The 11,893-nt window shown below is 25.9% G+C and overlaps 1 pseudogene; it reads right to left on the bottom strand.

Moving 5' to 3' along the window:
* Positions 1 to 9,225: 9,225 nt before the first annotated feature.
* LOC136081571 (prohibitin-2-like) lies at positions 9,226 to 10,335 on the bottom strand (annotated as a pseudogene).
* Positions 10,336 to 11,893: the final 1,558 nt, after the last annotated feature.

Raw genomic sequence — 11,893 nt, 5'->3', positions numbered from 1 at the left:
TTTTTTTTAAGTTCAAAAGAATGGGGTACGAATATTGTTTAAAACTTTTTCTTTAGACGTTAGTAAGATAATTTTGTGACTTAAAATTTTCTATAGAAAACTAATTGAAAAAAGGCTATTTGCTCAAAAATTGAGGCAATAAAAACGAGTTAAAAATAATATTGCAGTTAAGTTTTAATAAGAAGTAATATAACAAATACAATGCATGGATGAAAAAAAAGATCATCACCTTCCGCTCAACCAAAACAATTATAATATTTGATTAGTATTAGCATAGATATATGGAAAAAAAATTTTTAAAAATAATTATCTTTATAAAAAAAATGAAAATTAGATATATTACCATTACTTAAGATAATTTACAAAGCATAATTAAATTTGTTTAATGTTGAACCAACATTTGTTCATTAAATCTCGCCCTCCTTTAACACTTGCCACAAATTCAGATAAAAAAGCTCCTTTTATGGTTTGAACTACCTCATATTTGTCTTTTATGCTTAAGCTACAGAATGAATACGTTCCAGAACCTGTTGGATCTACGTAACACGGTAAATGTGAATCAAAAGCAAATTGTTTAATAAAAGCGCAGCTGAGTTTTTCTAAAAATTTAAAAATATTTTAAATAATTATATAAACAAAATAAACCAAGAAAACTACGTTTTGATATAAATCACAAGAACTGATTATGAGATCAGAAATTATATCTTAAGTTTGTAAAAAAAAGTTAAGATTTTAAATGTAACAGTAATAAAGAAAATATTTTTTAAATGTTGTAGTACCATTTAAGTTTTTATAACTTGAAATAATTTATAACTTGCAGTAACTTAAAAAAATTAGAACAAATATTTTTTACTTATGTAAAAGAATTAACTTTAACCCCTTTTATATCAATATGATATAGTTTAAAAAAATATTATTAATCAAAAAGTTGTAAACAAAACAAAATAAATAAGTATACCGTTAGCTTTGCTTTTTAATAAAGAAGCAAGTTTTACTTGAAGACATTTTTTCACTGACACAATCCATTTCTGCCCTTCGGAAGAAAATTTATTAAGATTTTTTTCGTATTTATTGCAGTAACTTAAAGCATAGTTTAATGCATAACCTTGAGTGCCACAAGGATTTGTATTTTCCAAACAATCTTTGTACCAGGAGCAATCATTACCGGTCGGTTCATTACAGTTATATCCCGAAACTTTAGAAATTGTTAAGAATATCAGAACGATTTCTAACCTAAACGTAAAACGTAAGTTTATCCAATGTTTTAAGATAAAGTTTATGTTGTCAAGCATCAAAAAGTAGTTAAAAAATATGTTTTCGGTCCCAGATCATTTATATATATATATATATATATATATATATATATATATATATATATATATATATATATATATATATATATATATATATATATATATATGTAAATTATGTTAGTGTATTTTACAAATAGAGTGCTCAATGTTCTTAAAGAACAGAGCAATAATTAATTAGTAAAAAACACTTATCTAACTTTTATCTTCTACTCGGAGTTTCACCATTGCTGGATCATCAGGAAGAGTTACTAAATCTCAAAAAAAATTCAATTTATAGAAAAAAATATTTTACAGGAAGTTATAAATTATTATAAAAAATTTTTAATTACTTTATTTTTTTTGTTAACGGGAAGTTACAGAAAGTAATTATGAAATAATTTTCTTTGGAATGGGGATAGTTTAATTTGGTCATTTGTTTTTATAATTTTTTAAGAGGTATTTATTTTCGTGCCTACATTTAGAAATTAATTCAGATTTTTTATTTAATAAATTTTCTTGATTCAAATGAGTAATTATTTCAAATTTTTCTTGCAAACATAGCATACATTTTTTGGAAATGTTATTATAGGCAGGGGCAGATTTTAGAATAGACCATTGTAAATTAAAATTTTTATTTTTTTCTTTTAAATCCCAAATATATTTTGACAGCATAGTCTCTTTTGAATATTTTTTGTGTTTAAACGATTGTTTGTGGTTGGCATAACGTTTTTTCCATTCCCCCTCGGTTAAGCCAATATATTGTTTATCAGGGTTGTTTTGTGAGGAAACAATGCACTTGTAAATTACATTTTTCGAAAGGCATTTTCCATTTTAGAGGGCAATCTATTTTTTGTTTACAATTACAATAATCAGTGTTTTTTTCTTTTATATGTTCATTTTTATTAATTAACGCGTAGTTGTGGCCTTTTATAATTCTTTCTAAATTTTTTGTACAACTATAACTTACTTTAATGGTATTTCTGTTAAAAATCTTATGTAATTTATTAGAGGGAGGAAAATGTTTGTCTACCTTAAAAAATGCCAACCTCCAACCATTATCACATCGTCGTAATGTTGCTTCTCTTTCTCTTTTCTACAAATACTATAATTGGCACTGCTCTAAAGAGCTAGCATCTCTTGTGCCATCTACTAAAATTCATTCTCGTGTTACTCGTCATTCAATTAAGTGTCATCCTTTTTCTGTGACTGTTCCTAAGTGCTCCAAAAACGCTTATTCGTCTAGTTTTTTTCCTCGAACATCAGTTCTTTGGAATTCGCTTCCTTCAACTTGCTTTCCTGATTCATATAATTTGCAATCTTTTAAGTCGTCCGTCAATCGTTATCTTGCTCTACAATCTTCATCTTTTCTCTTACAGTAACTTCCAACTTTAATTAGTGGCTGCTTGCAGCCTTGTAGGAAGCGAAGATGTTTAAAAAAAAAAAAAAATAAATAAATACAAATATAAACCGTAACGTCGACTAAACAAATCGTTTAAACAGTAACATATATATTATATATATATATATATATATATATATATATATATATATATATATATATATATATATATATATATATATATATATATATATATATATATATTTATACAATGTTTTATACGCTATTGTCCTGTGCACCATAAGCAAAGATCTCCAAAATTTACTTTACTTCTGCTGAAGTCATGCTTTGAAACATGATATAATTTTAATTAGTAGCATTATTCTTAAAAAGTTTAGCCTAATAAAAGTTTATTCCATTAGCCATTTAGACCAATAAGATAAACGTTATCACATGGTTATTAGAGACTGTAATTTTTTCAAAAAGCTTCGCTTTTGATCTTTATTTAAATTTAATCTGTATAAGAAGGCATTTGATCTTAATTTAAAATACACATAATGGACCTGCAATTGCCAGCTATTTAGTGAAATATTGCACTTATTTACTTCTGTGGTAAATTGTAAGTTACAATACTTCTCTTTGTTATTGTTGCAGCGCAATAAAAACCTTAAAATACATCAATTGTATTAATAACGCAGTAAGAACTTTATGATACAAGAACTTTATAATACTTTATATACAAATCATTTTGATTTAAAAAAGCCAATATCAATGTCTAATCAAAGTCTCGTAAAAACCTTTGACTTGAAACGGCTTTAAAACCTGAGAGAGGGCGACATATTTATAACAGAAACGTGATACTTTTGTTTTTGATTTGATGCATTTAAAATTTCATTCACCGAGTGTCATAAATGAATATAAATATTTATGTATAATATATAAATAATGCATATAAATATTTATATATAAATAATGCATATAAATACTTATATATATATATATATAAATATATATATATATATATAAATGTATATAAATAATATATATATATATATATATATATATATATATATATATATATATATATATATATATATATATATATATATATATATATATATATATATATATATATATAAATGTATATATATATTTATAATATCAATTCAAACTCTTATTCAATCTGGAATCCGATTCACCCACAAAAAGTACATTTTACAAAAAGTAATTATTTGTAACGGCGAATTTAGAAAAACAAAAAGTTATAAAATTTAAAAACCAACCACTGCATTAAAGAATGTCTTTATATAATAATAAAAACAAAAACCAATGACCAAATTAAATATGAAAAAAAAAATTAATTTGATAATATTGTTTGAAAAATACAAATAAATCTTGTAGACTTAAGTCACTTAAAAAAAACTTAATTTTCTTCATTATTCTTCAACAAATTTTAACAATGAAGTTTGCGTCATTTGATTACTTATTCACAAATAAAAAAAATTAAATTAACTTTTGCTCCAAACTTTTAAATAAGGAACAGAATTTAATTGTCAGACGAACTTATAACTTTATTAATAAAGATAATATTTTAAATTCCCTAAATAAATGGGGAGGATGCTCAAAACTTATATGGTCATAATTTTTGAACTCTAAGAGATTATTACATGACATTAGAGACTTGTTAAGAAAATTAAATTTAGTTAAATATATTAAAAAAAATGTATATATAAATGTTATAAACTTATTAACTTTAAATTTTTGAAAATTTACGGAAAAAAAAAGGTACTTGATACTATTTTATCTAAATGATAAAATAACATTAAGACACTTTTCTTCATATTTCATAATATAATTTAAATTAAAAAACAAACTTTTTTGAACCACCCTACTAAATTTGCAATATTAAATAAATTAAAATAAGCGGCTGTTGTGGTTATGAAAGGTTATAAATTTTTTTTAACTTAAATAATTACTCTTACTTTTTTAACTTTATTTATATTTTTCTTTTTTTTTAATTAATCTTGATGTTATTTAAATCAGTTATTTGATATTTTCTTGCTTTGGAAAGGCTCTGCAATTTGCAAGTTTTGTATTTTGGCTTCTTTCATTCTGCGTGGTTGTTGTTAAAAACCAATCTAACAAAATGAAAGTTATTTCTGGAAATGACTATCTGGAATAATTGTTGTCTGGAATAGACTAATTGAAATAAGTTCATTCCAGACATTAATAGCTATTAATAAATAAACAAAACAAAAAAAAATTATTTTTGTTTCTGTTAGAGTGGTTGTTATGATTAGGACCGGCCAGGGCTATCCCGAACGGGAGGTGTAGAAGGTATCCTCTTCCCAAAGCTGTCATATAAGTATTTGAGTTAGCACATTTGTGCATTTAGTTTTGAAGTATAGTTGGCGTATTTCAAATATTGAGGACCTTATTTTGTGTGTGTGTCTCTAGTTAGCAAAAGACACATACAACACCCCCTCCCCCATGAGAGACCTCTTCGGGACAGCCCTGACAACAACCACACTGAATAAGAGAAGCGAAAAGCAGCAGTATAGCTACAAATACGTCCAGCTCCTTTACGGTAAAATTTTATCAGTGTCACCAAGCTATTTCCTCCTGACAAAAAAATTAATAACAAAACAAATAAATCAAACAAAAATTTTTTTCACAATACAACTATTAGTAGTGAAAAATCAATCACATGATTCCGAGACAACTGATAGCATACAATCAACTTCTGAAGTTAAACTAACATTAGATAAAAAATAGTAAGTTTATTCTAAAGCACTATTTAAATAACATAAGATTTTATTTTTCTAATCATCCTTGTGCGGGTTGGACACCAATACAACAAAAAGGAGGTTATTAGGGTGCCCATAACCTATAGTAGAAGATTGAACATCTTTTCTTACCATCTTTTTTCAAAGAGATTATGTATAATAAAATGCAATAAAAGATATAAACTATCTGATAACAATATGATATAATAACTATCTGATATAAATTATATCAGATAGTTTAAATCATAGTTTGATTAAAAAGCCTGACCAACAAAACCCACTTAAAAAAACACAATACAACCCGGGCATTCTGGGTTTTATTGAGTTTTTTTGAAGATATTTTATAATTCTATGAACTATTATAACCAACATTAACATTATAGCTATTATATTATTAACTAAATTATTATTTACTATTATTATTTACTATTATAACCAACAGTAACAGCTATTAGAGTAGATTTACTATTATTTGAATTATTATTTGGAAATACAATATCACAATTTTTATTCAAATATATTTATAGATAGCGATTTTTAAAGTTATTTTATATTATTCACCTTCCAAGGCTGAGAAGGCCACTACAGTTGGGAAGGCTACCTTATTGTGGTCAAAATTCTCTTAACTCTTTAACTCGGAAACACGAACCTTTATGAACAAGGTTATTTATAATCACTCATGCGGCAGGGAGCCTGTTTCTACACTAATACATATAGATTTAAAATAAAAATTTTTCTATTACATCGGGATCGCAATTGCTTTCATACCTTAGCGATTTATTTTTTCTTTAAAAAATTATTTTCGTGATTTTTATTTTTGATTGTTTATTTAATTTTTTTATAATTTATAATTTTTTTTTGGCAATTCTTAAAAGTAATGTTTTTTTATAAAGTACGTCAGGCCTAATTTATCTTTTGAATAGATGCATGATCATGCTCTTTTGAGCAGAGATTTTCATTCAAAGTAAATCTCCCCCCATAAATACAGAGATGGGCAAGTTACAATAGAGGGGGGTCAGGTTTTTTGAAATTAGATGTTTTTGCGTTAATTCGAGCCCTGCATAGCTCAGAAATTATGCTCCCTTCCAGCGAAACTTTCATTATGGCCACTAACTTATTCCTGCTCAAGAAAAGAAAAAAAAAAAAAATTAATGATTATTTAGCAGCCCCTATTAGCACTTATGCAACAGAAAGCCCGTTTCTACACTACTGGTATATACCCGCATGTTGACTATATTCGCCCCTAATTATAGTAGAACTAGCCTTTATGATATACATGAAAAATAATCATTTCCTGATGCCCCACTACAAACACTGCCCACACACTTCAGAGTATAACCTGAACTATTACCCAGAAGTGCCCTCAAACAAACAATGGATTTGAATACGTTACCTATCTTAAAATTTATGTTAATTCAACACGAAATGAATGTTCTTTGAGAAAGTAAATAATATAACTTACATTTTACTTACTTACAAAGTAAAGTATAAAATTTCAAAGAAAAAATTTACTTTTATTTGTAATTGTAACTAACAATTTTTTTTCAAACTACTTTTATGTAAGCAGCTTTTGCTAATTAGTTACTTTTACACACAATAGTAATTTGTTGTTATGATGTAATTTATTTTACTTTGTATAGTAGGTGTTTTGTTTTTGAAATATTATATTTACGTAAGTTTACTTCATAAATAATTTTTAATACATTTAAAAAGTAAATTACATTTTGATGTAACTTTTTTACATAATTATAACCAAAATTACTTTCCAAAGTAAATTACCTTACATGACTTACCATTAAAAGTAAGTTACATTTACAAGTAAAAGTAAAAATGCAAATAACTTTTCTTGTGAAAGTAAATTACTTTTTTAAGTAACAGTTACTCATTTAAAAAACTTTATATAATTTATGTAAAAAAACGAATTACATTTTTATGAGTTATGTAAAGTAATTTACGCTAAAAATAAAATAGCGTTTTTACATCAAAACAGGTAAAAGTACCATCCCAACACAAAACGTTGCACAAATAATTAAGTTAGATGCTAGATTTGAATGCACTGGTATAAGATCATAAACCCAATTTTTTTGTATAATTATATTTTAGGCTACTAGTTCCTTCAAAAGGCTAACTAGGACACATTGGTCAAATTAAATTACATTAAACTAAAAAAAAATTTGGATCTTGAAATATCATATATATGGACCAAGATTTTCTTCCCTCTAATAAATTGCACAAAATTTTTAATAGAAATTAATTACGAATAAGTTAGCTTTAACTTAAAAATTCAGAAAGAATTAAGAAAAAAAGGTAATGCTAAGCACAAAAAATCTTTTAAACATAAAAGATACTCTAAAGAAACTTTGCTAAAAAATGTATACTATGTTTAGAAGAAAAATTTGAAATAATCACTCATTTAGATAGAAGAATTATTAAATAAAAAAACGGAACTTATTTCTAAATAAAACAAGTACTTTTTGAGACTAAAATTATCCATATTCTAATGAATTCTTTTCATAATTAAATTTTTAATATTAACATAGCTGATATAATATCCTGGTTGCAAAACAAGAGTTATTATTTCATTTACTTCAAATATTAAATAATGTTGTTGTAGGCAATGGTAACAAATTTAAAGTCCATATTATTTGTCAAAATCTGTCCGTAATACTCTACTAAATAACTAAAATTATTAAGTCTAACAGCTTCTGTGCTTTTCTACAATTAAAATTGTCTTTTTGCTTAATTAAATAGCTGATAGTCTCGGCTACTCCTGATTTAAATTCTTTTCGATTATCTTTTATCATTTCTTCAAGTATTGTTTGAATATTTTCGTTCATTTTAATATCAAATTCTTTTTTGTTGATCCCATTATTTGTATATATATTGCATAAGTTATTTATTTCAATGATAATGTTTGACTAATTTTTATACAAAAATTGTAAGTAATGTAACTTCCTGTTGACAGAAAAATACAAACTTTTAAAAAAACATTTGCAAAAATTAATTGTAATAATTTAAAACTTTCAGTAAAATTTTGTTCTATAAATTAAATCTTTTAAAATTTAGATTTTTTTCTAGATGATTCTACTGAAGGAAACATTGACACTAGAAACTCAAGTTAGATAAGTTTTTTTCTTCTTTTTAACTAATTTATTGACATTGACCACTTATTTTGTAAAATATACTAATATATTTGACATATAAAGGCAGTGACAGAAATAATGAGAACATGCATTAATTGTCTTAACTGTTGCTAATTTAACAATATTGATATTATTATGTTATTTATGGTAAATGACATTGTCATTGTAATAAAAAGATCATTATAAGTAAAAAAAACAAAACAATTAAAATTTTTTAATGATTATTTTTAGTATCTTTTCCTGCCATATTTTACACAAACAACGCTTCTAATAAATTTTAATAACACTTACCCAATCAAAATAGTTCCATTTTTGGAGCAACACCTTCCATCCAGATTAATAGTTTCATTTTAAGAACAAAATTCCTCAAGTAAATTCCTACTTTCATTTGATTGAATTTCATCCAAACAAAAAAAAACAACTGTTGCAATTCACCATAGATATAAAGAAAAGTATGAAAACTATTTTACTATGCCAACAGTTTTAAGTTTCAATAAAAAAACTACAAAACAAAAAGACAAACCAAAAAATTCAAAAAATATAAATAGCTTATTGATTAGATCTATCAATATAAAAAAGAACTAATATGCATAAAAGTTTAAACCGTATTAGTTTTTTTGTTCCAGAAAAAAATAAGTCAAAAAATACAACAAGTATATATAAGCTTTGTTAAAGATTTTCTCATATTTACAAAGAGAGCAAGAAAAAAGGTTTCTTTTAATCCAAAGTCAATTTGATCAGTATCTTTAATATTTAGAAGCAAGTTGTTTGAATTTAAATAAACTTTGTTTTGGGAGTGTGCAATCACTCTTGATATTTCTTGTGCAGCTCTGATGCGCCTTAGTTTTAGATATCCAGAGTTTTATTTAATAGCCTCTCTTAATAACATAGCAGCTTTTGCTTCACCTTCAGAGGCTACAGTTTTTTGTTGTCGCTCTTGAATGGCTCGTTCAACTAAAAATGTTGCTCTTTGAGCTTCTTGCTGTGCAACTTGTTTAGATTCTACAGCAGCTGTGTATTGAGCACTAAAACTGAGGTCAGTAATTCATACATCATCAAGTATAATATTGAATTCTTTAGCTCGATCAACAAGATCTCTTCTAATCATCAAACTGACTTCTTGACGCATTGTAATCAATTGAGAATCATTAAACTGTGCAACATTACTATTAAGAACTTCATTGCAAATAGATGGCAATACCCTTTCATCAAAATCTAAACCTAGTCTTTGGTACAGTTGTGGTAAACTTGATGCCATTGGTCTTGCTAACACTCTAAGACTAATATTGACCATTTGAAGATCTTTGCTTCCAAAGAAATTTTTCGTGGACGAGAACGAACATCATAGATAATAGGATACTGTAGCCATGGAATTCTATAGAAAAAAAGTATGAAAGAATTTTCAACTAATAATATTTATATAAATCAATATTAAATAAACAATTTTGTTTAATCTTTCTTTATTTTAAATACATTTTAGAAATCATAGTAATTAGTATAGCAATTATTTAATTTCTGTAAAAGAAAGATTATATGACTACCTGAAATGTAAGCCTTCTGCATAAACCTCATTCTGAATACCACCTATTTTGCTAAAAATAATTGCCCCGTGACCACCATCAACTGTATACAAAGACTCCTTTACCCCAAAACCTACCAAGCCTACTCCAATAAGTACCGAAAGTCCAGTTGTAGAGCCCCTAGGAAAGCCATTTGAATATTTGGCTACAAAATCTTTCAATAATTGTGCCATATTTTGCAACAACAAATAATATTACCCCTATTAACACCAAATTAAAATTTATGAAATTTTATCTTTGCAGCAAAAATTTAAGAAACAATGTTTTTTTTTTCTTAATTTCTCGTAATTGTCATTTTTAATATAACGAATAATATAATGCTTAACACAAAAACAAATAAAAATAATTAACTTTAATCGAATGTGAATACTTCTCTCAGAGGTTCTGGGATTTTAAAGTTTTGGGGATTTTTTAATTTAGTTTTAAAAGTAAAAACAAATTAATCATCAGTAAAAAAAAGTATTAGTTTAGGACTTGATAAAAAGTCAAAAAGTACAAATACAAAATTTTATAAATATTAAGTAAACTTATGTAGTAAAAACAACAAAATAATAATATGATAAACTAGGCTGTGGAGTCTTCCTGCTTCAAAAAAAAATTAAGTGAAGAGTATTGTCACGCGCACTTTTAGAGAGCTTATCGTTTTTCCTAATTTCGCTAATCGCTAATCGTTTACTTTAATCGCAAATTGTTTATCATAACGACATTAACTCGGTGTAGTTAAGGCGATTTACAAGTTATTCGAATTTTTTTATTTGGAATAGGCATGGTTTTGTTAGCGTATTATGTCCAAACAAGAGCTTTAAATGGTATAATTTTTTTTGCCTCAAGTCTTTTTAATATTTAAAGAAACTTTTCTTTTTTTATATATAATATTCAAAACCTTTTTACTACCCGTAACAGTGAATCTAAAGAACACCATTTAGGAGTCTTTAGATCAACTCCGCTCATCGGTGTTAACACGAATTTAGTTAAAATTTTTTGAAAAATTTCCTTAATTTAATATTGATCCTAGTTCTAATTGGTTCTGACGTATATTAACTATATGTAGTAATCAAAACACAATGTTTATATCAATTTTCAAAAAAATACTAGAATTCTGACCAAGAAAGACCTTCTAATTAAGAAAAATTGTCAATAAACGATCAGAACAGATCATATTATTAAACTATAATGTTCATTTCACCTAAAAAACGTATTTATTTAAAATATTATTCAAATTTGGACAAGCAATTGTGATTTTTTTTTAAAAAAAGAAGAATCTTCGGTCTGTATTTTTTCAATATAAACATTTATGTTTTATAATACCGAAACATTTTTGATTTTAATTTTCGTCTTTTCATAATTCACAGACGTGATCATTTAATAGAAATATGTAGTCAACAAAATATTACACAGACGCTATGATCTTATAAAATTGCATTCACTATACCGAGTACCGAGCTTTTATTTTTGATGTATTGAGTACGCTTGTAATTAGGTAAAACGTGTGGGTCAAAAAAGTTAAACCATTTCGGGGCCTTTTTGTTAGACTTTTGTTTGAAAAACTGCAGGATTGGGATTTACTGAACCCCAGCCCCCACGATAACCTAGCACTGTTTTTAGCCAATTTGTAGAGGTTTGTTTTTCATTAAAAGGGAGCTTACGCATGTCATGGACAACTATAAAAAAAAAAGATTTGCATTAAAAATAGACCCGTTTTAAATATTTTTTTGCCAAACAGTACCGTGGCTAGTGACATGGACGCCCTTTC

Source organism: Hydra vulgaris, chromosome 06 (genome assembly GCF_038396675.1).
Source record: "Hydra vulgaris chromosome 06, alternate assembly HydraT2T_AEP".
NCBI classification, from domain to species: domain Eukaryota; kingdom Metazoa; phylum Cnidaria; class Hydrozoa; order Anthoathecata; family Hydridae; genus Hydra; species Hydra vulgaris.
The sequence above is the reverse complement of the archived record's forward strand: the minus strand, read 5'-3'. Positions and strand labels throughout refer to the sequence as shown.